We start from the raw sequence: 27,830 nt of genomic DNA, 5'->3' as shown, positions 1-27,830 counted from the left end.
GCAAAAGGGAAATTAAGACTATTAGGAAAAAGGAAAGGCTGCGTGAGCATGAGGCCAGAACTCTTAAGCTTATGACTAATGTTACCTATCCTTATGTGCCAATAGATGGCGCGCTTTGTATGAACTAATGCCCCCGCGGACACTGTTACGTAAGTCCAACACATGGTTCTAAACCCGGGGTACACAGAGGTCTTCCAGAAGGTACATCAACTTATCTACATATTTGCCTAATTTTACCACAGGCTACACAAAAAGCACTAGCAAAGTCAGTAGAAACTGAAAGTTCATACAGTGAAGTGTTTATCCTGCTCTACATATTATATCACTGTTTCTCAGCCTGGGGGTGGCGACCCCCAGGAGGGTCGCGGGGCGGGTTTACAGGGGTCACAAATGCAGGGCCGGTATTAGGGGGTGGCAAGCAGGGGCTCTGCAAAGCTAGAAACATGCTGAAGCCAAAACCCAAGCCCGGCCACTCAGGGCTCAAACAAACTGAAGCCCAAGCCCCACTATCTGGGGCTGAAATCAGACTTCTGAAAGGGGGACAGTAGTCTGAAAAGGTTGAGAACCATAGTTATAACAGCTTCCTTTTCGAGAGTGGGTTTCCACAGAACAGGGTTAAATCACACAGGGCCTGATCCAAAGCCCACTGAAGTCAATGGGAGTCTTTACCCAGCAGGGACAGCACACTCAGCTAAGAAATTTGTTCTTACATTATGGGAGAACTGGCAACATTGTGATTACCATGGACTTCAATGGCGCTAGGATCACGAGTTCACTAGTCTTACGATAGGGAAAAATTATAGCAAAGAGTTCATTGCAGAGGTGCCCCGTGCAAATAGTGTTTACACAGGAGAAGTGGTGTTATAAGGAGGATCACACAAATCATCATATTTCTCTGAAATAGGTTTAAGCTGCCTGGGGCCCAATTCAGCCAAAGAAACATCTGCATCCCGACCCAGTGGAAGGTCCCTATAAATCAGCGTGCATGGAGGTGAAACCGGACAGCACTTAATGTTTGTTTGCAGACACGAGTCCTCCATTTGCAAACACCTCATCAGCTGGAATCCGTCGGATAAAATATAGGCCTCTGACTTGGAGCTGATTGGAAACATTCCCTCCCCACGCCAGCCCCCCGTAGAAGACATGGAAAACTGCAAACCTAAGATCATGCATAGCTGCAAAATTATCGCCATCCATCATGTCCAATCAGCTCCAGGAGAAATCCCAACTGGATGAGGAATTCTGCAGCATAACAATGGGCGATTAGATCTTTCTCAAAGCCATGCTGTTATGAGGACCCTCCTGTCCCTTCGGGGCTGCCATGTGATACTTTCATTCCTCTTTGCAGAAAGCTAGAGGGGCCAAAAGGATCCAAGTGACAGGACAGAGCATAACACGCAAGTCATAAAGGGACCTCTTGTATGGATAAATGTGTGATGCAGCCCTTGTGCAGCTGGCAACAGTCACAACCACCGTGCTGTATCTACAGGCACAAACAAGCCAACCAGGCCTTTCTATTTAACTTAGTTACTTTAATTGGGATCAGAACAACATGAAGGAAAGTAACGGCAAATATGAATCAAGTTAGCATGGTGTAAGTGTCCCTTATTTGCAAACTACGGTCAGCCCTAGTTCATCTTTGGGTTCCCACTTCCAGCCCATCTGCAATAGACAAGAATTGTAAATGCCACTCTATGGAATTTTCCAAATCTTAAAGGTGCAGTATGCACACTCAGTCCCTATAGCTCTTAAAGGGCCAAGCACTATATTATATACCTTTCACACACCACCCTAGGGAGCCAGGCAGGGCCGGATTAAAGGCAGGCGACGCAGGTGACTGCCTGGGGTGCCGGGCTGGGGTTGGGGGGGCACATGCCAGGCTTGGGGTGCTGTTGTTGTTAAGTGACAAAAGGGAATATAGAATGTTTGAAGTAACATGTTTCAGGTATTCTGTAGGTGGATTCATTTTTCACTAACTTCCTAGAATGTTCTGGGCCTTTGTAGAATCTTGTGGAATCTTCCAGAGCTACATTTTCCTCCAACTTCCTAGAATGTTGTCAGCCAGGCCCTCACGGGTATATATAAGAGGTGCAGCCTCGCCAATCAGTCAGTGAGAGATAAGAATGGGAACTGAAGTGAAATGAGAGCCTAGCTGAGATACTGTGAACCTTGTTTTATTGTGTAATTGTGAAAGTGTACTTGTGTTTTACAGCTTGCGGAGTGTAAGTAACGACTAATAAAGGACATAGTAAAGGAGACACCAGAGATATCTATCGAACCCCTATCTATGCAACAATATAAAAGAAATACTGTTACTTCTTTTGCCATACTTCACACACAATGTTTGAGGATTTTCTAAGATTGCGGAACATAGTATTAGGGATTGCAAAAGTCTCTCTGTTTTCCTTACTGCAGCACTATTTAATACTGCTCCACCCAATGTTGGTGCACAGTTTAATTTCCTGATGTTAGTACATTTCAGTTATTCTTAAAATTAAGAAGTTTTTATAAGCTTAGAGGAAACGATTTTTTAAAAATTTGATTTGCTTATATATGGCATGAATAAATACAGATTTGCAGATTCTAGCACACACATTTATCATCTTATATGACAGAGATAAATCATGCATGCAAATCGCACATCAAAGCTGTGAAATGGGCTAAAATGTAACAAAAAATAAGGTATTCAAACGTTTAATAAATGGAGGGTGGGGAACCAAAGACATTCCTTGCCTTGGGCACCATTTGGTCTAGGGCTGACCCTAGAGCCAGATCCAGACTAGCTGAGCTAAAGAAGCTGCTGGCAGCTGTTTAACGGGGAAATCTTTTTTTCAACTGTGCTCAGAATCTGGGGGAAAAAACAGAATCCACTAAATCTTCCACAGATGGCCTCTACTGAGCCCGACTGCAGCAAGAAACGCGACCTCTGTAAAACCCACCTCCAAGGCAGCATCCACCACATTCTTCCCCACTCATGAAGTCCCTACACTCAACATCCCCCCACGCTATTTTTCAAATATTTACAACAGGGGAAACAGCCCTTTTTTGTTCTGTCTTTCATGGACACACTATCTTGGGAGAGCATTAGGGGAATACTATACAGTACACTAAGCTACAGCCCCAGCACAAGAGAGATAGTAGGGTTAAGCAGGGACCATGTGAGCCACCTTGTCCATTGGTTCTCAACCTTTCTAGACTATAGTGCCCCTTTCAGGAGTCTGATTTGTCTTGCTTACCCTCCAAGTTTCACCTCACTTAAAAACCTACTTGCTTACAAAATCAGACATAAAAATACTAAAAAGTGTCACAGCCACACTGTTCCTGAAAAAAATGCTGACTTTCTCCTTTGTACCATTTCATTATAAAATAAATCAACTGGAATATAAATTTGGTACTTACATTGAAGTGTATAGTACACAGAGCAGTATAAATCAGTCATTGTCTGTATGAAATTTTAGTTTGTACTGACTTTGCTAGTGGTTTTTACATAGCCTGTTGTAAAATTAGACAAATACCTAGAGGATTTGATGTACCCTCCAGAAGACCTCTGCGTACCCTCAGGGGGTTGCGTATCTTTGGTTGAGAACCACTGATCTAGTCTAACCCACTGCCAAGATGCAGGATCTGTTGTGTCTAAACCATCCAGGATAGATGGCTCCCGCCTTTTTTTGAAAACCTCCAGTGAAGGCACTTCCACGACCTCCCTAGATGCCTGTTCCACTGTCCTACTGTTCTTACTGTTAGGAGGTTTTTCCTGAGATTTAATCTAAATCCTCTGTGCTGTAGTTGGAACCCACTGCCTCTTGTCCTGCCCTCTGTGGCAAGAGAGAACAACTTGAGTCATCTTTTTTATGGCAGCCTATCAAGTATTTGAACACTGCTATCATGCCACCCGTTAATCTCTTCTTTTCCAAACTAAACACACCCAATTCCTTCGGCCTTTGCTCGTATAGCTTGCATTCCATCCCTTTGATCCTCTCTGTCACTTGCCTCTGGATCCTTTCCAGTTTCCCCCAAGCCCTTTCTGTACATCAGTGACCAAAATTGGACACAGTGCCCCAGCTAACCAGCGCTGAAAGGAGCAGTACTATCACCTCCTGTGACTGAGGAGAGGGAAATTTAGACAGCTGATAGCAGAGCAAAATGCAGTCCGAGATCCATTCTGAGATTCTTTGTCAGGATATAGCCTTGAGCCTTGCTGCCATAGCGACAACAGTCTAGGAGACTTCCTGATAGGTTTTGTTGGCTGCAGATAAAAGGATAAGACTCGCTGAATATCGAGGGAATAGAGCAGCCTTTCTTCCAAGGAGGCGTGTGGTTTTGGGAAGAACAAAGATAAATGAATTGACTGCTTTAGGTGAAACTCAGAGGCTACTTTGGGGGTGAATTTAAGATCCAAATGTCATGAAATCTTGTCCTTATAGAATATAGTGTAAGGAGGATCAACGTCCCAAGCTCACCAACCTTCCCGGCTGAGGTGATGGCAACCAGGAATGCAACCTTCATGGATAGGAGAGACATTGAGCAAGAAGCTAATAGTTCAAAAGGAGCTTTAGTGAGAACTGAGAGAACAAGGTTCAAGTCCCATTGGAGGAGTTGGCTTTTTTATTGGCAGAAAAAGTTCTGACTAGGCCTTTCCAGAATCTGGTATTCAGTGGGTATGCAAAGACCAGGTACCCTGTGAAGGTGGATGGTATGCGCTGACTGCTGCCCTGTGGATCCATAAGGAGATGGACAGACTTGCTGTCTATAAGGAAAGAATATAGCCAAGAATGAAAGAAATATCTGCAGCTTCTGGGGATATACATCTTTGATGCACCCAGATAGAAAAATGCTTCCACTTGGCTAGGTAACATTTTCAAGTGGCGCCCTTTCCTACTATTAGAAAGGATGTTCTGTACAGTTTCAAAACATGATCACTCAAAAGACGATGCCCATTCAAAACCTGGCCCTGAGATTAAGCAGCCATTGGCTGGGATGCCTGACTTTGCACTTCCCCTGGGTCAGAAGATCAGGAATTGTTGGAATAATGATCTGTGCTTGAGAAAACATGAGGAAGAGATATGGGAACCAAAATTGTTTGGGCCAGTGAGAATGACTCAAGCCCTGTCCTGCCAAATCTTGCACAAACCTCAGGGCAGGAGCGGCAGTGGAGGGAAGGCATAGCCCAGTTGGTCTGACCATGGAAGGAGTAGAATGTTGCCCTGTAAGTGGCAATCTAGGGCTCCTCAGGAATAAGATATTTTGCATTTCCTGTTTGTGTGGGAGGCAAACAGGTCTTTGGTTGCAGTTCCCCATCAAGCGAAACTATTGTTCACCACCGAGTCGCGTAGCTCCCACTGATGATGAACAGCAAAATGTCTCCTGAGAGAGTGCTAGCACATTCTGGTTTCCTGGCAAGTAGACTGCTGACTGGGAGATCTGATTTCTAATATACCAGTTTCACAGACTAACCGCTTCTGCTCACAGGGGGGCGGATCTTGCGCCTCCCTGTTTATTGATGTAAAAGACGGATGTGATGTTGTCTGACATGATGAGGGCATGGTGTCACTGAATGAATGGGGGAAAGACTTCACAAGCTCTTTGAACCATTTGCAGCTCTAGAACTGATGTGCATTCTGGATTCTTGAGGTGTCCAGGTGCCTTGTGCTATATAGTTGTCCAAGTGGGGTCCCCAATCCAACAGGCATGTGTGAGTAATGATCATTCTGTCCAGCGCAGAAGCACAGAAGCGAATGCCGACACATACCTGATTGCGGGGGGTTCTATCATAACAGGGACATCATCACTTTAGCTGGAACAGTCCCTATGGTGCTCATGGACTGTTGGTTTGGCAAGTACATAGTTTGGAGCCACACTTGTATGCAACCAAGTTGGAGTCTTGCCAATGGCATGATATAAGTGCATAAGGCCATATATCTTAGGAGAAGGAGACAGCTCTTGACTGGCACTCAGGGGTTGCTTATGACCTGATATATAATATCATTCATAGCCTGAAACCTGTCCCTCAGCAGGTAAGTCCTTACCATGACTGAATTTAAGGGCAGTCTGAAGAAGTCCAACATCTGTAGAGATGAGGATGGATTTTTCAGTGTTTACTCGCAAAGAAGAGGGGAGATGCAGCATTGTCGAAATCGATGCATGACTTGGTGACTTTTCCAGGAATGGAATTATGGACGCCAACATGACCACGCAAAACCTGAGTTTGTGAATAAAGCAATTGAGATGCCAGAGGTGGTTTATGGGTCTCCAACCACACTTCTTTTTGAGTACAAAGAAGTACATTGTGTGAAAACTCATCCCTTGTTACTCAAGAGGAGCACACTCTATCAAGTGAGGTTCCACTGGGATCTGTTCTGCGTCCAGTGTTATTTAACATCTTTATTAATGACCTGAATGTAGGACTAGACAGCACATGGATCAAACTCACAGATGATGCAAAGTTGGGGTGGGAATTGACAACACTTTGGAGGATAGAGCTAAAATTCAGAGAGCTCTTGATAAATTGGAGAACTGGGCTATAGAGAACAAAATGAAATTCAACAAAGACTAATGTAAGGTGCTAAACTTAAGGAAGAAAAACCAAAGGCACAAATATAGAAAATGGGGTAACTGGCTTGGCAGCAACACCATTGAGAAAGCTCTCCATCTGTCTTGATGGATTTAGACACAACAAATCCTGCATCTTGGCAGAGAGTTAGACCCTTGCAGTCCCGTCTAACCCTATGATTCTATCACTCCTCGTTATAAGAGAGATTCCACTTCTTACCTAAGAACATTCTCGCAAGAGTGCCCCCCCCACCCGAGAGAGGGTGTAGAAAGGGATTTTGGAGAGGGCAGGGACGTAAATTCTATCATATAGCCATAATTGTTGATGCTTAGCACCCACTTGTCTGTTATTACTTTCCAAGCGTTGACAAAGAGTTCTAGACGACCCTCAAAGAGTGCCTGGGAGTCGGGAGGTGTTGGACTAGTGTTTTATGGCTCTCAAGCTCCTGTCCAAAATAACATTTAGCCAAGGGCTGGGGTTAGGATGATGAACCTGCTGTGGAAGGAATGGCGAAGAAGGTCTTTTGAAACCTCTGCCTCTTATGGGTGGCTCATAAGATCTCTGGTGGAAGAACTGTTGAGTCATCGATCTAGGCTTGCATGATTGCTGGTGGAATTTTCTCTTTGGGTCAGATATATATATTCCCAGGGATCAGATGGTGGCCCTGGAATCCTTAAACTGTGTAAGGACTCCTCAGTCTTCTAATTAACTAGATGAGTCTCATCGAAGGGGGGTTTCCCTGTGGTGCCCTTGACTTCCCTGGGAAATCCCAAAGCATGGAGCCGTGACTCCCTGCATATTACGATGGCAGTTGCCATTGTCCTGAAAGATGCATCAGCCACATCTACCACTGATTAGAGAGTGGTCCTGGTTACCATTTTGCTTTCCTTTATGAAAGCCTGGAAACGAGCTGTCCTGCTGTGGGAGGCTGTCAGTAAAGTCCATGAATTTGAATAGTTCAGGAAGTCATACTTAGCCATTAGTGCTTGGGACTCGGCTATCCCGAACTGGAGGCTAGAGGAAGAAAAGACCTTCTTTCCCAAAACATTGATATGCTTGCCCTCCTTATCAGTCAGGGTGGGGCGGGGTGTTATTGCCTAGATCTGTCCCCAGCAGTCTAGACCACTGAAGGAGCAGGGTGAGAGAACAGAAATTCTTCCCTTTTAGCTAGGACATGTTACTATTTCTTTGCCCTCTTTGGGGTAAGGGGCAGGTACCCAGGGTATGTGAGACCACTCTAGCTGGCTTCTGGATGGCTTTGTTAACAGGGAGCACTATTCGACTGGAACCAGAGGACTGGAGGATGTCCTGGAGCTTGTGTTGAGGATCCTGAACCTCCTCAAGAGAAATCTACAGTTCTCCTGAAAGTCTGTGAAGGAGTTTCCTGGAATTGCTTCTAGTCATGAAGGAGGAAAGACACATTGGAATCACCACCTCATCTGGAGACAATCTCGTCAGTTGTGGTGGAACCTCCAGATCTGATGCTTTCTCCTCCTCTTCAGTAGGATCCAAGGCAGCTCTGCGTTGTCCTCTCAGAGAAAAGGGAAGGGGAGACTCCCAAACAGACCAAAACTGATTCTGTGGGATGGTACTGGTCCCATGGCCCCCCAGTATAGCCCATAAGATGGGTCAAATGGGGGCTGCGAAGATCCCCATGGCATGGTGTACTAATGACTCTGAGGCAAGCAAAGAGGTGGAGGTTGGTCCTAAGCTGACGCAGGTCTTCTGACCAGGAAGGTAGGTCTTGAGGAGGGAATGGTTCATCAGTTGGTTTAGAATATTTCCAGATGAGACGAAAGTCAATTCTAGTTTCAATGGTGGTACCAAAAGTGTCACTGGAGGGAAATCATAGCCCAAAGATGGAATAGGAGACAGTGTCCTTCCAAAGCCCACCGTCCCTGGTAGAGTTATAACCTCTCTCATGAGGGAGAGACCCAGTGGAGTGGGAGACTTGGCATCTGAGAGAGCGAAGATGTCCTCATGAGGAGCATAGGTCTCAGCTCTTCCCGGGATGAGAGGGGTCCTGTCCACCTGAATCACCGGCATTGCAGTAAAGAAACAGCTGTTGAAGACAAAGATGGTGCTATGGGTAACTGATGCTCTGGGTGATTGGTCTTGGTCAGTGCTGATGGTTCCTCGGTTCCATGTTGGGAAGGTACCAGAGGCATCAGTACCACTGGATCACAAACCAGTGACTATGGAGACCTAGACTTGCGAGCTTTCTTGTCATGCCTTTGAGGCTTAGGATGTCCTAAGTTCTCTTGGGCTGAGAATGCTCAGTTTAAGCAGGGCTGAATCCGACTGCTTCCAAGTAGATTTGGAGGAAGCCTTAGCCTCACGATTTAAAGAATGCTTCCTCCTTTCCCGACAAGACTCTGCTAAGGGATCTATGGGATAGACACTTTCGCTCCTGATTTGGACCTCAGAGCAGGGGACACAGTCCCTTGCTGAGTCAGGCTGATGTACGGGTGAGGGGGAAGTCCCCCAGCCTGTGTCCAACCAGGGCGTCATGGCTGTTTCCATTAGGCGCTTCCTAAGGTGAAGTTCCCACCCTTCCTGGCAACAGATGAGGAACAAATGGCATATACTGCACCTTGCTGCAATATGGGCTTCCCTTGGACAGTAGTGGTGGTCATCTCTGCCTGGAAAGGATCATGGGCAGGAAGCACAAATTTAGAAACCCAAAATCCTGGGCATAGTCCAGTACCCAAATGGGGCTTAAAGGGGAAAGAGTGCTCCCCAGACCAGGCAGACTAATTAACCAATTAACTAAAAAACACTAAAACTGTCAGATAAGAATGTTAACTCTAGAACTATAAAAACTATTTACGCATATCTCAATATATTCATGGATAAAGGGGAAAGCCAAATCTTCAGATACTGGAGATTCCAACCCAGCCCATGCGGCGCTGAGAAGGAACTGGCAAGGCAGTCAGTGCACCGCTCCCTTTATCTCCTTGGTCAGAGGCACCAGGTGAGCAAGGGGGCATGTGCGGATCGACGGACACTGCTTTCCAAAACTCTCTGGCTCCAGGCACCTGAGGCACATGTATACCAATGGTGGAATACACATAAGCATCAGAACTCGAAGAAGGGAATAATTGTGTTGTTGTTTCCACTTCACCGGATTTGAAATGGCTCCATTTTCCATCTCTCCCAATGTTTTTTTGCAAATATTTTAACCAACATTTTTAATCAACATTCTTCTCATGGGCAGCGGGTGAAGCTTCCCCTTGGAGAGGTTAGCCCCCTACCCGCCTCTTCCAGCCAAGACCTGCCCCCACTGGCTGATTTCAGCCCTCTCCCTCCTCATGGCCCTGGCTGGGGCATGGGATGGGGGCTGAGGGCTCAGTTGGGGCCATAGGGGATGGGGGATAAGCTTTCAGCCTCATCTGAGACTGCAGCAGAGCTCTCTGCCCTGGCAGGAGAGCTGAGCCCAGAGCTCCTCCCACGTTCCACCCCACTCCGCCTCTTTCCCCCCCAAGACCTCCCCTCCGCCTACTTCTCCTCCCCCACCACTGCCCCAAGACTGGAAAAGCTCCGCCCCTGCCAGGGTGGGAGAGCTCCTGCCAGCGCTGGGACTGTGGCAGGGGGAGATTTTTCAGGGGACCCCAAATCCACCACTGCGCCACCCTTGGTTTAGCCTCCCCTGGCCTCCATTATGTGCCACCTATGATTCTTCTCCACAGACAAGGTGGGTGAGGTAATATATTTTGTTAGTCAGAGAGAGAAGCTTTTAAACCACACAGAGCTCTTCTTCAGGTTTAGGAAAGGTACTCCCACATTATAGCTAAATGCAAATTGGAACACATTTTTTTAGCATAAGTAATTAGCACCTATTCTAATCTAAGGGACCATTCAAGGTAAAGTGACTTGTTAACACCTCTGCAGTCCTAGGGTTACAGATTGTAGGAATAAGCCATCACACACCTCGTCTCTCTAACATCCTGGGACCAACACGGCTACAACGACATTGTATACATTTTTCTCAATATCATTTTCAAAATTTGTCATTTCTCAAAACTTGGGTTGTTTTCCTGCACACTGTGTTTGGCAAACAAAAATCTCAATAATGTGTTTGGGGGAAAAAAAGATAAAAACATTGATAAAAAACACAGATGATTTTGCAAAAAAAGGGAAATTTTCAATATCAACAACTTTTCTAGGTTTTTTGGTTTTTTTAAGCAAATGTTTAGTGTGAAAAAAGTTGACCTTTTTATTTCCGAGTTCCAAACTTGCCTTGGCCAATTACTCACTGTGTGATTTGAGGCCAGTCTTTTAGGTTGATATTTTCCAACTTGGGTGTCTTAAGTTAGAGGCCCAAATCCATATTTATGTGCCCACATAAGTAGCCTGATTTTCAGAGGAGACGAGAACACATCGCTCCAGTTAAAGTCAGTTTGACTCTTTGAATTTGCTAGCATTCCATACTCCCTTTGCTCAGTTGGCAAATAGTATAATATGGAGAACCAGGCTCCATAATGCACCAGGCTTCATAATGAATCTGGAAGTTTTACAAGAGCTGGTTCCCTAATGACATTTCTCTGCTTTCATTTCTCCAGCTTGGCACCTGGGGATGCAGTGAGATCCCAAAACTAAAAATAACCAGGGAAGGGTTAATGGGATTTTTTTAAACCTCAGACAAAAAAAAAGGTATATATTTTGGGCAAAAAAGTTTGACTGGTTCATTAGGAAATATATATTATCTCCCTCCTCATCTGACTTTCCTTCTGCAATCATTTCTCTACATATTTATTGATGTCTTTGAAAAGAACTACTAAAATATATTAAGTAGCACAATATTTGTAGGGATTTCTGCAAGTATATTTGCATTATCACTATTGTCTCATTATCTGGCAGTAGTAAAAAAAACCCTAAGGTAGATAATAAATGATAAATAATGTCTGGTTTCGAGTTAATATCTGTAACACAGTGTCTGAGAGATCAAGAGGCAACTGATTCACACTAATAGGATGGGCAGTGCCCATTCTAGATGTGGGTGGTCCAGTGCTGGTAGAGCAAGCTAAGGTTTCTATCTATTTTCTTTCTGCATTTATACCACATGCATCAGCACAGTACCTCAGCAGTACCTGGGGTGCAGGTTTGGATTTAACAGGGCCAAAAGCTGATGAGCTATTTTTGCAAGATTTCAGCTCCAAACGCTGTAAATCTCAGTAGATCGGTTATTCTCATGGGATTCCCGCTGCCTTGGAGCACAGTTACAGGAAAACAGCTATACTCATGAGATTTTCACTGCATCCGAACTGGAAAAGGTCACCCTTTCGGTTCTGGATCCAACCTGGAGTTTAGAATCTTATGGACAGATTTAGATCTGGGGTTTCCAAATGAAACCCCTGTACACGTCACAGCGGTAGGGAGTTCCAGGCCTGGCTGCAAATCCTATTTTTGGGTGCGTGTAACAGTTAGAAAAAGGGAACATTTGCAGAAATGCAGCTTTGTTAAGCTGGGTGCCAGACGTTCCAGCAAAACACATGCCCATCTTATTGTACCTGAGATTGGATCACAGGCACCAGTCTGAGTCCTGGCCCCCTGAGTGCAGGTACAAATTAAGCAGTTAGAGGCACAAAATTTGCACCCACCGTTCATTTGGCAGGCACAAGCTGCCCTCCACAAACAGGAATGTCGGGTCTCCACTGGGCTAGAATAATATTACCAGCATAAAACAAGTACTGAAAATCTAAAAATGATCAGGAAAGAGTATGTTTAAAATCCAGGTAAAATTCAGTGAGGTTACAATAAGGATGATTCTGAGAGAGGGTGACCAGGTGTCCTGATTTTATAGGGACAGTCCTGATATTTGGGCTCTGTCTTATATAGATGAGTCTATTACCCCCAGCCCCTGTCCCAATTTTTCACACTTGCTATCTAGTCACCTATTCGGATGCAGAAGATGAAAGGAGCCACTGAAGGGATAAGAGTACTAAGCATTATTATTAGTATAACAGCACCACTAAGCTATGGCTGGCATGGTAATAAGCCTTACCCATTGCTGTAGGCTAAGGACAATTAACACAGCTAATATTCTGCTACGTGTTGAAGTCTCTGTGTAAGTCAACTTTCAAGTTTAAAATCTAATGACCAAAGGAAAGGACTCATGGACGCACCTCTGATTCAGAACCACTCTACACTTGTTAGACTCCAGGAATTCCCGTTATCTCCACCCTCCTGTCAGGAAAATTCCCATTTGCAAAGCCACCCTGTATAGGGTTTCCCAATGACACCTAGTGGCCACATCAGGTACTGCACCAACTAATGATACAGGAAAACACAATCAGAGCTATTACCGGGGAAGATTAATTACAAGAATAATAATATCCAGGCCTTCTGCTGAAATATTTTGCAGTTTATTTCCCCCAGGAGAGTAACTCTTTTACTGATTTATTTTAACCTTCACATTATGCAGATACATTATAGACTTCGTCAGAGATGCCACAGCTTTATTTACCCCTTGACAGGATATAATAAACTTGTTCTCAGCTATATAATAGAACATTTCCAAGGAAGCAGTTGACATGATTAGAAAAATATCAAGTAAAATTAAGTCAAATGGAGCTATAATCCTTGTGGGAAAGTACTTTAGCTCCACTTCAGAAAGCAGCTTGCATGAGAACCCCTGGTTCAAATGCAGTAGCAAGGGCCCAAGGTGGTAGCAATTATGAAAGATCCTTTTGGGCCTCCACATATTTTCATGATGGATCTAGTCAAGCTTCACTGCTTCCAAAGTGAAAAGTAAGATGAATGCAGTAGGGAAAGCCGAAAGCTTCCATAGCAAGGGACCTAAAGACCAGTGGGTTGAAGACCCAGTTGCCTGAAAACTATTAATCTAAGGTGGAAGATGTACTGATTAAATAACCTCATGTGTTCAAGTTTTTGGTAAATCTTACTCTCTCTCTCAATATTCTGCCTTTATGCTCATTAGCTAGCACAGGGTAATGTCACAGCTAGTGATAGAAAGACATCATAATGGTCTCATGGTTAAAGCACTGGCTGTGCTACAGATGTCCAGCGACATCTTGGACCAGTTACTTAATCTTTCTGTGCCTCAGTTCCCCAGCTCTGGAATGGGAATAATAATATTCCCTGTTCTCACACCTTCAGGCTGTTTTGCCCATTTAGATTGTAAGTTCATCAGAGCAGGGACGGTCTCTCAGTGTGTGCATGTACAGCACCAAGCACAATAGGACCCTGACCTTATAGGGCCTCTAGCTGTTACCATGCTGCGCATAAATGAGCAACTGTGAGGGAGTTAGGAGAATAGCCACAAAATGGGGAGAACCCGTAACATGCCATGGGCAGGGCTCTGAGCAGCAAATATTTCAGGGACTGGCTTTTTGTTATGTGTGTGTACAGCGCCCAGCACAACGGGGTTCTGGTCCGTGACTGGGGGTTCCTAGATGCTACTGCACTACAAAAAAGAAACCTCACTCATCATAGTAATGCCGGTAGCAATCTAGCCTGTCCCTACGGCCATTCTCCTCACCCTGACCCTCCCAGATGCAGCTGCAGGTTTATCAGTATTGTCTCACTGCAGAGCATTTGTTAGCTGGATGGGAGCGGTTAGGTCGGACAAAGAAACTCCTGCCCACAGACCCCTTAGGGAGTTTGGATTCAGAGCCAGACACCCTGACTCCAGCCCATCACTGCTTATTTATAATGCACATCGGAAAGCAAAGGGGAAATATTTTCCAGGTTTCCCCTCCTGCATTTCAAAGACCTAAAGGTGACATTCCTATATGGTCACATATGAGCTTGGGCCTGGGGTTCCGCCCCCACCCCACCAGCCCAATCCTCTACAGGCCTTAGGTGACATTTGTACTAAATATTTATGAACGTGGCTGAGGAACGTCAAAGATTTGACTAAAGCCAACTTGACGCAGAGGCAGGGAAAGGGATCATGGCAGGGAGGCTGAGGAAGATTTATTGTGACGTACCTATGCGTGGCTGAGTTATTTGCAATGATATTCCCCTGCAAAATCCCTTCTAAGGCCCTCTATAGTCATAAACTGCCTGAATCAGATGTCAGGTTTCCAGTCTGGATGGCGAACGATACCGGAGAGCCAATGGCTCTGATCACTATTATTGTTACTGTGGTGTCCCAGGAGTGACTTGCCTGCCTACCAAAAGCCTTCGGCATAATCTTCAGAGGCAATTCATTATCAGCTGATATAGGGCAAGGTTTGTGAACTAACAATTCATACTCAGGACACTCCTCTGTTTAATTCTTAATATCAACTCTCACTATTTTTTTCCCTTGCCACAAAATTCCTCAGTAGATACAGAGCCCGTTGGGTAGACGTGGATTATGAAAGCATAGGTTCCTTTACTATATGTTGGATCATCATAAACAACGTTATGGCCTCATTGCGGTCACAGCAGAAGCTTTGGGTTGGAGGTGTCCCAGACAGAGAGCCCAGGGGATTGGGCCAGTGAAGGAAACAGTGTGTCTCTAGGTGGCTGAAGACCCAAAGGACATGGACAAAGGGCATCAGGGCAGCGGTAACTGAGCAGAGATTTTGGCAGAAAGCATCACCTCTGGGCAGACCAGTCCACCTCTGATTTGAGAGAAGCCATGATATATGTATATAGCATAAATAAGGGAGTTACACTTTACCTAAGTTCATGTCACGGATTTCTCAGACAATGGAAAGTTAACCTGCTGCAAGGGGCTCCAAAATCAACCAAAGCTTTTAACAAGTTCTTATATTGTCATAATGTTGTGGTGTAAGGTGCTAACGACTTGCACATTGGGGTCGCTGACGTATGCTCGCTCAGGATGAAACTCTCTACTGAAAGAGCCAAAGGTGTGACCCAGTAACTGCACTCAGGGTCAGTGAGGATGGTGTGGCCGAAGAACATCAAGTTCAAGTATCTTGTGCTGATCTTCAAGGCCCTATATAACACTGCCTCTGTCTACATTCCTGCCCTAGTCTCTTAGGGTAGGTCTACACTACGAAATTAGGTTGATTTTATAGAAGTTGATTTTTAGAAATTGATTTTATACAGTCGATTGCATATGTCCACACTAAGCACATTAAGTCGGCGGAGTGCGTCCTCACTACCATGCCTAGCATTGACTTACGGAGCAGTGCACTGTGGGTAGCTGTCCCACAGTTCCCGCAATCTCCGCCACCTATTGGAGTTCAGGGTTAAGCTCCCAATACCTGATAGGACAAAAATTGTCACGGGTGGTTTGAGGTACATTTCGTCAGTAGCCCCTCCCTCCATGAAAGCAACAGCAGACAATCGTTTTGCGCCAGACACCAGGGAGATCAGAAGAGCACAGCAAGGTGCGCTGCGCATCAGAGAGGCTTTGAAAACCGCGTTCTTGGGCATCTGGGTGAAGAGGCTATGGAACATGGTGATAGGGTAGGTGGTTATACAGTGGATGCAGCGGGGGTCTGTGCTCTTGTTGGCTTTCCTGCAGTTCCAACAGATGCTTCATCATCACGTTCATTTGCTCTCCCAACAGAGGCTTCATCATGTCCTTTGCCACTGAATGCCTCCATGCATTAAGCTGCGCCCTATCAATGCGGGAGGACTGCATGAGCTTGGAATACATGTCATCACGAGTGCATTTTTCACCTTCTAATCTGTAATAACCTCAGGGACAGAGATGATAGGGAAAGTGTAGAAACATTCTACGATTCTGGGGGGACTGCATGGTCACCTATGCTGCTGAGTTTGCCACGCTGACCAAACAGGAAATGAAATTCAAAAGTTCCCGGAGCTTTTCCTGTGTACCTGGCTAGTGCACTGGAATTCAAAGTGCTGTCCAGAGAGGTCACAATGGAGCACTCTGGAATAGCTCCTGGACGCCAATACAGTCAATTTGCATCCTCACTACCCCAAATTCGACCCAGCAAAGTTGATTTTAGCACTACTTCCCTCGCCGGGGAGGAGTACAGAAGTCGATTTTAAGAGCCCTTTAGGTTGAAGGAACAGGGTTGATTGTGTGGACACATTCATTTTTAAATCGACCTAATGCGGCTAAATTCGACCTAACCCTGTAGTGTAGACCAGGCCTAAGCATCCTGTTAACACTGTCTTCCAAACCCTGTTAGTCTCCTCCCACAACCAGCTCCATACTTTCTCCCATGCTAGCCCTAAAGACTCATAGACTTTAAGGACAGAAGGGACCATCATGATCACCTAGTCTAACCTCCTGCATCTCACAAGGCCCCAGACCCTCACCCACTCATTCCTGCAGTAGCTCTATACCAGGGGTGGGCAAACTTTTTGGCCCGAGGGTCACATCAGGGTTGCAAAACTATATGGCAGGCCAGGTAGGGAAGGCTGTGCCTCCCCAAACAGCATGGCCCCCACCCCCTATCCACTCCCTAACTACCCCCCTCAGAACTTGACACATTCAAAACCCCCTGCTCCTTGTCCCCTGACTGCCCCCTCCCGGGACCCCGCTCCCTTTCCAATCCCTTCTGTTCCCTGTCTCCTGACTGCCCCGACCCCATCCACATCCCTTCCCCGACAGCCTCCACCCCACCAGAATCCCACACCTACCCAACCACCCCTGCTCCCCGTCCCGACTGTCCATCCCCATCCAACCCCCCCAACTCCTTGTCCCCTGACTGCCCCCTATCCAACCCTCCCTTCTCCCAGTCCCCTGACTGCCCCAACCTCTATCCACACCCCTGCCCCCTGACAGGCCGCCAGTGCCCCATGCCGCAGAGGAAGGTGAACCCTGCACTCCAAGGTGTCTGGCAATCTGACCTGTGGGAAAATTCCTTCCTGACCCCAGCTATGATGACCAGTTAGACTCTGAGCATGGGGGTAAGACCCACCAGCCAGACACCTGGGAAAGAATTCTCTGCTGTAACTCAGAGCCCTCCCCATCTAGTGTCCCATCTCCCTTATGCATGAAATTCCCTTCTTGAGATGGAACTCCTGGCTAATGCCATCTCTGAACTCTTATCCTCCATCCAGACCTCCTACTGCTACGGCGCCTACAAGAACATAGCCATCTAATAGTGGGCAGTGGGGGGCGGGTACTTTTATAATTTTTAAATCACACTAAAAACAAACCAGCCAAACACACCCATCAAAGATGGAGCCAATCTCACTTGTATTATGCCCCTTCTCTATCCACCCTCAGCTGTTTGTTTGGCTTTTAGCTTGTAACCTCAGTGGGGCAGGGAGTGTGACCTCCTGTCCCAGCACAACTGGAGAGCTGCTGCCTTCTACAGAATGAAGAATAGTAATTAAGTCTCAAAGTGACTGGGTGGCTCAGAGGACTGGCAACAGTAGGGTGATCAGAAGTCCTGTTCTTAAAGGGATAGTCCCATATTTAAGCTCTCCTAGAGGCGTCCCAACTTTTTCCTTAAAAACAGGCAAACTGTCCCGTATTTTCTGTCTCCCTCCACTAGTACTGGCGGGTCCCGCTGCTGGCTGGATTTCTGCTCTCCAACCACTCGTCCACTAGCGGTGAATGGGGGCTCCAGTGGCCAACGGTGAGGGTGGGTGTTTACGGCTGGTGGCAGGGTGAAGAGGCAGCGCCTGAATTCATAACCTGGCTCTGTCACTAAGTAGCTTGGTGGCCTTGGATCAGCCACATTCAAACAAAAGCCGGGTATATAACTCCATATTCAGACACCTAAATAAACGTGACCTGAGGTGCCGCGCACTTGCAGCTTCCACTGATACAAGCGGGATGACTAAGCTGGGTAAATATTTGCAGGATCAAGCCTCAAGGCCACGTGCTAAGATTGAAAACTTAAAATGAAAGAAAGTTTGCCAGGACTTAGTTGCTCTTTCGCTCACCCAGCACTGAGTTCCAGGGCATGTTATTCTGCAGCAGATGCTTGTAAAACCACTGGCTAGGTGCCGTTGTCAGGTCAATTTTAAAGACTGCAACATTTTGCAAAGTGTTCTTGCTAGTGGTTATACAGTGACAGAATCATTACTCAGGAAACTCTCCAAGAACATTATGTTGGATGTGGGTCAGCTCTTTCCACCCATGAAAGTTCTCCAGAAGAAAAAAATTGCTAAACACAAGCTGGAGGTAGCAGTGATATATAGACAGAACACTGGACTAGGTCTCAGGGGACCTGAATTCCATTCTATAGCTGGCTCTGCCACTGGCCTGCTAGATTTACCATGGGCAAGTCATCTTTCACCACATTCTGTAGTTTCCTTATGTGCAAAATTGGGATATTACTACTTTCTTCCTTGGTAAAGTGCAGATTCACAGATGAAAAGTACAAGATAAGAGATAGTTACTATTAATTATCTCTACTAACACATGGATAAAATACATGGCACTTCATGGGTAAATCACTGAACAGACTTAACCAATTAGTGAAGATTCCTCGCTTTCAGATAAGATACAAAACTGAGGTCCTGACACTTTTGCTCATTAAAAGGTCCTCTGGCACTTTCTGCAGAAGTAGTATTGGCCTGAATCCATTCCAGCTTGGATAATTACATTCCATCTTTCTAAACAACTCCGACAGCTTCAACTGGGTACTTTAAAAAATTGTGTATTGTGACAGATCCAAACCAGTGGGGTATAGGAGTTTGGTAGAGGGCAAATATACTGGTCACTGGATGAGTAGTTTTCTGTTCCCTGAGTGACCAGAGCAGGGGCTGCACTAGAGTAATCAGGAACCTGCTAGAACCAGTTAAGGCAGACAGGCTGATTAGAACACCTGCAGCCAATCAAGGCAGGCTAATCAGGGCACCTGGGTTTAAAAAGGAGCTCACTCCAGTCAGGTGGGGAGGAGCCAGAGGAGAGGAAGTGCATGTGAGGAACTGGGAGCAAGAGGCACAGGGAGCTGAGAGTGAGTGGGTTTGCTGCTGGAGGACTAAGGAGTACAAGCATTATCAGACACCAGGAGGAAGGTCCTGTGGTGAGGATAAAGGTGTTTGGAGGAGGCCATGGGGAAGTAGCCCAGGGAGTTGTAGCTGTCATGCAGCTGTTACAGGAGGCACTATAGACAGCTGCACTCCACAGGGCCCTGGGCTGGAACCCGGAGTAGAGGGTGGGCCCGGGTTCCCTCCAAACCCCCCAACTTCTGATCAGACACAGGAGGAGTTGATCCAGACTGTGGGGAAGATCACTGAGGTGAGCAAATCTGCCAATAAGCGCAGGACCTACCAAGGTAGAGGAGGAACTTTGTCACAGTATATTTAGAACCGGTCAAAAATGTTCAAATGAAACAATTTTTATGGGAAAATATTGCCTTTTATAAAAAATCCTTCCCCCCACCAAAAAAAGTCAACTTTTCTTTTTGTTAAAGATTGCTCAAAAATATTATCCATACTGTTATCAGATTTTTTTTTGGCATATTAACATGCTTGATAATAATTTAAAGAAAAACTGATGGTCCTGCCATGAGAGCAGGGGACTGGACTCGATGACCTCTCGAGGTCTCTTCCAGTCCTAGAGTCTATGAATCTATGAGTCTATGATTTAAAAAAAAGACCCTAAACATGACGTTTCATTTCTCCCTCTCCACACACAGTTTCCATTTTTGACCCATTGTATAACAGTAGTGTCTAGAAGCCTCAGCTGAGATGTAGATCCCAGTATGCCAGTCGAAGTAATAGCTTGGCTTCTTTTCTGTGGTGGCTGCTGTGCACAGAAACACTGCCCAACAGTGGAAGCAGAGATAGGATGATTCAGTGGTTAAGGGACACTCTACTCATGTAGGACTTAGAAGACCTGAACCTAGATCTTCTGTTCTGCTCAGATACTATGGTGCCATCTCCATATAAGTACGTTGGTTGATAGAAAAAGAATATTGTTTCCTGGGACACAAGAAGGATCTTGTGGTTAAAGAACTGGGCTGGGACTAAGCTCCTGCCTCTGCCACAGATTCCCTGTGTGACCATGAGCAGGTCACTTCATTTCTCAGGGCCTCAGTTCCTCATCTGTAAACTGGAGATAATAATCTTTCCTTTCCCCCAGCCCTTATTCAGATTGTCGGCTTTTGCCCTAAACTGGGCATGGAAACACAGCCCAACGGTTACTGCAATTTGACCTAAATGGATGACGTGACTTGATTCCATTGGAGTCAATGGAGTTATTCTCCATTGCGTCAGAACAGACCCAGGTCCAGTGTTTTTAAACAGAAAGATTTTCTATGTTTTCCATGAAGCTTCAGCAACTCATTTCCTTTCATTTGATCTCCCTCCTCAGACGAGGGGCTCTGTTGCCTTTAATGAATTTCCACAGCCTGCAACCTCATAAAACTCCATGCGGGAATGGTTCTCCTTGCTTGGCACATGCAGGAAATTAGTCATTTTTCACTCCTCCAGCCCAAAAAGCTGCTCACCGAGCCCATCATTCAGACACTGCAGATGGGCTCATCACAGAGCTCTTTCCAGAAGTGTCTCTGAGCCAGCAGCCACCCCAAAAAAGCAGCCAAGCGATTATTTTGACTGGCACGCACCAGGCATCCTGGGCATTTCAGTGACTCCATACAAACCGCATGCCATCTCTGTGGCCAAGGTAAATCTGGCAAACACCTTAGCGTCCTGTGAGGTAAGAAAGCAGCAAGCCAGAGACACATGCTTACCTCAGCATCAGCCATAATGTGCCCTGACCTATACCTTTTATCTTAGGTGCGTCTATTGCCCCATCACCAGAGTATCTGAGCACCTCACAACCTTTAACATAGTTATCCCCAGAACCACCCCTCTGAAGTAGGGCAGGGCTGTTATCCCCATTGTACAGAGGAGGAACTGAAGCACAGAGAGGCTAAGTGACTTGCCCAAGGTCACACAGGAGGGCTGTGCCACAGTTGGGACTTGAACCCATGTCTTTCAAATCCCAAGCTAGCACCCTACTTTTCTTACTGACTTCAACAGCAGTAAGAGCAGTACAAGGGGAAATGTGCTAGTTTGGTATTTTCTTCTCCTCCTTTCCTGGAGTGTCATCATATTGTTTGGGAGATAAAAAGGCAAGACATGGAAGATATTATCATTGTACAAGGTCCAGCACCTCCCTGTATCACATGCTAGAGATGGAAAAAGTCCCATTAGACCTTCCAGTCCAGCCCTTCCGCCACCACGGGATTGTTCTTGGTGTTTTGTCCAGTTTAGTTTTCAAAATCCCAAGTGATGGGGATTCCACCACCTCTGGTGCAGGTTATTCCAGAGCCAGGTACATCTGAGATATTGTGGTGGTCAGTTTCCATAGCAATGCGATTAGATATATGGAATAGATATGCTTGGGATGTGGTTCCTGATATTCATGCTATATTTTCTCTCTCTTCATTTCATCCCCTTATAACGGTTAGAATCATAGAATATCAGGGTTGGAAGGGACCTCAGGAGGTCATCTAGCCCAACCCCCTTGGCAAACGTTGGCATGCCGTGTATTTTTCTGGCCTCAGTGGAGCTTGCAACTTTCCCCAAGAGCATCAGCCCTTCCCATCTGTTTGCCCAACTGGTCTGAAGCAAAGACTGTGTCTTTCTTTGTGTGGGACAGCACCTAGCACATGGTGGGCATTTCCATAGTACAAGCAGTACGTATGCTAAGGCAGCCACTATGTGTTTGAGGTGTTTGTTAGAGCTTGCAGGTGGGGGTGACAGCTTAGTTGGGTGAGGTTGGGGTACTTGAGGACTAGCCCATTGGGAGAATGGTTAGGGACTGGACATGTAGGAGGCAGGATGGAAAGCAGTTTGTGGACAAGTATCCTTCCCTGTGGTATTGATTACTAAGGTCACACAGCAACAACCCCTGCCTTGAAGCTGCTCTTCCTATGGGTTTGTACAGCACCTAGCATGAATGAGGCTGTGATCTCAGCTGTGGCCTCTAGGCACTACCGTAAAATAAATATGTTCCTTCATCACAATTTTCTAGGGGTTAAATCCTTACTTAACATACTCAATCTGGACAGCAGCTGTGAGTTTCCAGGTTGTTCAGTAACTTTATCCTCTTTAATTCCTAAATTCTCTCTGCACATGCACCTGAAATAACAACAGGCAAAGGTTACAAGATTTCTAGTGTATGGTTTTAATGTAGTAATAATCCGTTAAACCTGACAGTTTGACAGTGCAGGAGATAAAGGGCCTTCCAGGGAATATAGATGTGCAAGGGAAGGGCACGGAGTTTACCTGGCTTGTCCGGGCAGGGAGAATTCAACAGCATGGAACTTGTTGGCAAAACCAGGCTGTGGCTCATTCATTTCTCTACCCTCGACTTCAGCTTCTTGCTTAGTTAGAAGTTCAATTGGCAGTACTGCCAGCTCCACACATTCAAAAGTCACAAGTCAGACCCCCCAAAGATCATGAAATTGCCTTGAAAATCATGAGATTTTTTTTTCTAAAATAATAAATGGGGAGGGTATTTGCCTTCTGGCTTTTGAAGCTTTAGGGGAAAGCTACCTCAGACACACATGCAAAAATGGGTCCTTCCCACTGGCTGCTGGGAAAGAATTCCCCTTACACTCCACTGCCCCGGGGGTGGGGAAGCTGCCATTGCAACCCTTCCATCTCTAACCTTATCACTATCCTCTGCACCCAGCTCAGTCTCCCTTCTGCTCTTCATGTCCCCCTAAGTACTTTTCCACGCCCCTTCCTCAATTCCTCTGCAACCCCTCACTCTGCCTCCTGCTCCCCGCAGCCTTCCCATGCCCCTTTTACAGCACTTCTGCTGCTCCTCACCGTCCCTAAGTCCCAAAAGCATTCTGCTGAGCCTCTTGTCCCATAGATGGATAGCTATATTGATTGTGGGCATAGCTTGAGTCTCACTGAAAATAGTGGGAGGCAGAAGCCATCTTTATTAAAGGAAACCTCACTTCCCTCCAATCCCACGACTGCTTATCTAAATGTGGAAGGTCCTCTTAGGGGTCAGTAATTGGTTAAAAATAGTAAACAAAGGGTAGGAATAAAAGGTCAGTTTTCACAGTGGAGAGGAGTAAATAACAGGGTCCTCCAAGGATCCGTACTGGGGCCAGTATTATTCAACATACTCACAAATGATCCGGAAAAAGGGGTGAACAGTGATGTGGCAAAGTTTGCAGATGATACAAAACTACACAAGATATTAACTCCAAAGCTGACCGATGAGTTACAAAGCGATCTCACTAAACTTGGTGACCGGACAAGAAAATGGCAGACAAAATTCAGCGTTGGTAAGTACAAAGTAATGCACGTTGGAGAACATAACCCTAACTATATATACAAAATTATGGGGTCTACATTAACTGGTACCACTCAAAGATGATCTTGGAGTCATTGCAAATAGTTAGCTGAAGACATCTGCTCAATGTGCAGTGGCCGTCAAGAAAGCGACTAGAATATTAAAAAAGCATAAGGAAAGGGATAGATAATCAGACAAAATCCATAATGCCACTACATAAATCCATGGTGTACTCACACCTTGAATACTGCCTGCAGTCCTGGTTGGCACATATCCAAAAAGATATATTAGAATTGTAAAAAAATACAGAGAAGGGCAACAAAAATGATTAGGTGTATGGAACACCTTCCATATAAGGAGAGATTAAAAAGACTGGAACTTGGAAGAGAAACAACTGAGGGGGGATACAACAGAGATCTATAAAATCATGAATGATGTGGAGAAAGTGAATTAAGAAGTGTTATTTACCTCTATCCCTTCACATAACACAAGAACCAGGGGTCACCAATGAAATTAATAGGCAGCAGGTTTAAAACAAACATCAGGATGTACTTTTTCACACGACATACAGTGCCGGGGGATGCTGTGAAGGCCAGAAGTATACGTGGGTTAAAAAACATGAGTTAAGTCATGGAGGATAGGTCCATCAATGGCTATTAGCCAAGATGGTCAGGGATGCAACCCCATGCTCTGGGTGTCCCTAAACTTCTGACTGCTGGAAGTTGGGACTGGATGACAGGGAATGGATCACTCGATAAGTTGCCATGTTCTGCTCACTCCTCTGAAGCATCTTGCACCAGCCACTGTCAGAAGACAAGGAATTGGGCTAGATGGATCATTGGTCTAACCCTGTATGGCCGTTCTTATGTTGGCCTCCATTTCCCTATAGTCTATCTTGCTGGCTTCAGCCCCATTGTCAATAATGTAAGTTAACAAACTTTTCTAATGTTTTCATCCATTAAAAACACACCCCAAAATTGCTAGACTCATGATAAAAATCTCAATAACAATGGCAACACGGGGTCAGCCACGTGGTGGTCTGAGGACTGTGCTGGAATTGCAAGCTATCACTTTCAGAGTGGGAGGCTGGGGCCATCTGGTTCTGCTTGCAGGCTAAGGGACTCTGCAGTGCAGCCTGTTATTCTGCATCTCAGCAGTCAGCCAGCAGACAGAAAGCCTAGGGTAAGGTGGGGGGAGTTGTGTCCCTCTGTTTTAGGGAGCAGCCTGCTTTGTCTCTCTCTGTTTTATCATTCCAAATTCTAAGAACTCAAGTAATGTAATTATGCAGCCTTCCAGCAAGAGTGTTTTGTTTTCAGCTAACTTCTCTGCTTATGCAATGTGAAAAATAAATCATCATGTAGGAAGATTTTACAAAGTGGAAGAGCAAACCCAGAGACTCCACCATGACCCTTGGTAAATTGTTCCAATGGCGAAAGACTCTCACGGTTAAAAAGTACTTTGAGCTGCTCAGGGAAATGGCACTATAAAAACCCAAAGCCTGATTTTCAAAGGCACTGAGCATCTGCAATTCTCATGGACTTCACTAAGATGTGTCTGTGCTCAGCACCACTGAAAAAATCAGACCATATTACTTCGGTACATTTGTACATCTGTGGTGTCCAGCATTGCCATCAGAGATGAGATGAGCTCCAAGAGTCAAACTCAGCTCCCGCTGGAAGTAATGTGAGTCTTGCTACTTACTTTAACAGGAGTTGGATCAGGCCCTAACTGTGAACTTCAGATCCATCTTTAAACCCTCACCACCCTATACCTCAAATGTTTGGGGCTCTCTGTGTCCAGGGATTGGTTTGGAGCCATCACTCATTGTGACAACATAGATTTGTTTATTTTTTCAAATTTTAGGAAGGGCATTTCAGATTCCCTCAACCTCAAGATACCATCCTTTCCATTGTGCGACCCTTGTTATGAGCATTGGCCAAAAGACTGTTGCCGTCATGTTAGGCATTTCAACTGAACCTTATCGACTGGCTTGATTAATAACAGTAAATTATATGATTGGGTCATATCCTGCACATCATAACCACTTCTCAACATCCTTGTTCTGGGCAACATGGACAAGTATGGAAGGAACTGCCAAGTCTGGTTGTCAAACTGTGTTTGATACAGAGGTACTTTGACTACTGAAACACACACAACATGCATCTACAAGAACAGAGCCACACTGCACATTGTGTATCCTGTCCGTAGTCCCGCTGAAGAATGGGCCTCATTCTCTACCTCACCCTCACAGTCTAATCTAATGACTAGACATGGATCAAGACAGTTTAGCTTGGTCCTTTGAACTTCTAGAGTTCAGGTAAAATACAACTGCGCTCCAACTACTCTTGGTGTTTGTCCTGGTTCAGAAAAAACAACTTGATTTTTTTTACCTATCATCACAGTTACAAAGAAGTCAGGTTTGGGGATTCTGGATTCTCCTAGGGAAAAAAAAAACCCCAGCCAACTCTAATTCAAGTAATATAGAAATCTGAATGAAAGCCAGCACCTCCATCCTGCAGAAATGACATCATCTACAGTAATTTATGAAGAGGACACTTACAAAATTAGACTTCCAAATACATTCCAGGTTGCATGTTCACTTATACACATAATGCCAGTTTGGAACAAAGTTTGATCCATGCACAAGTTAGCATTATAAATAAACCAAGATTAGAAAATGGTTCCGATCATTTCTGCATTTTGTGGATTTCAGATGGAGAAATTATTCATTATTTTCATTACAGTAGTTCCAAGAGGCCCCAGCTGAGATCTGGAACCTATGGGTTGGCACTATAGATACACATTGTAAGAGACAGTCACTGACCCAGAGAGCCTTCAGTCTAAACAGACCAGACTAAGGGTGGAAGCAAAAACAGAGGTACCTAGAGCGTGACACAGCAGGTAAGTGGCAGAGCTCATTTCTACCACTTAGTCCATGTATTTGCAGAATGATAATGTGTACAAGGGGAAAAGGGAAAGCATTTTCAGGGGAATGGATGCATTTCAGCTTTATCTTGAGAGATGAGCAATGACAGTCTTGTGAATAATGAATGGTGCTTGGAATACAGAGATCAGAGTTTGGTGCCCAGCTCTGCCTCTCATCTCCTGTGTAACCACAGATAAGTCACTGAATCTCTGTTGAGCCCGAGGGGTTGTTACAAGGCTAACTCCATTAATATTTGTAAAGAGTGCTGAGATCCCGGGATGGAAGTCGCTCTAAAAGGGCAAAGTGCCACCCCTGGGGCTAGTCAATCACCAGTCGTCATTATTGCTGTTAGCGGTGACTGACGCACCATAAACCAATCAGCACCCTTTGTTACCCTCAGCATTCCAGAGTTCTCAGGGGTGCCTCTCGAAAAGCACATGGCGCCTCTGGTCACTGCTCAGCCACTCTGCAATATAGATCAAAGCCCTTTAGCGCACAGGGGCAACATCTGAGAAAGGCATGTGAAGATCATAAATTTTCAGAGCTGGGTGATGGCCATCCGGCCCAACACGCCTGCCCTTCTCAGGGTTATCCTAATCCTACCTTCCTGCTTTGTCACCAGGCTTCTTAATCCCTTCCTTCTCCAGATAGAAACCTAGAGCTCTCATCAGCTCATTTATACATTTTGCTTCAATTGCTTTGCAAGTAATTTGTTCCATATGTTTAATTACCCTTGGAGTGAACCACTTCTGCCCGAGTCCCTGGTTTGCTCCCAAGATTCCAGAGAGCTTGGTTAAGGCCCTTTGGGGTCTGAAAGCATCTCCCATCTTTTCCCGCATTTAGGGTCCAGCCCTATATGAGGTATTGAGCATCCTTAACTTCCATTGTCTTTAATGGGCTCCAAACACCTCCAGTACTGTGCCCTAGAACCGAAAACATCACTAGTTTGCAACATGTTCACGGTGAGTCTAGTACCAGCAGCTTGGCCAAGGTTTGCTGAAGGACCTTGCCAGCCAGGCTAAGAGGGGCCCGCTTCCAGGACACCAAAGGGACAGCAAATGAAGATGCTTTTAAGGGTTAATTAAGCCCTGTGCCCTGTCAGCCTGAAGTAACAGTTATAGAGATAGACAAACAAGCCCAGTTATAAGTGAGAGAGGGGCCCAAACCAAAACTCCTGGTTCCAATCCATCCCCTACCCCACCTTCAACAAAACAACAGGGACATGCAGAACC

Source organism: Gopherus evgoodei, chromosome 1 (genome assembly GCF_007399415.2).
Source record: "Gopherus evgoodei ecotype Sinaloan lineage chromosome 1, rGopEvg1_v1.p, whole genome shotgun sequence".
NCBI classification, from domain to species: Eukaryota; Metazoa; Chordata; order Testudines; family Testudinidae; genus Gopherus; species Gopherus evgoodei.
Note: the sequence above shows the minus strand (reverse complement) of the source record.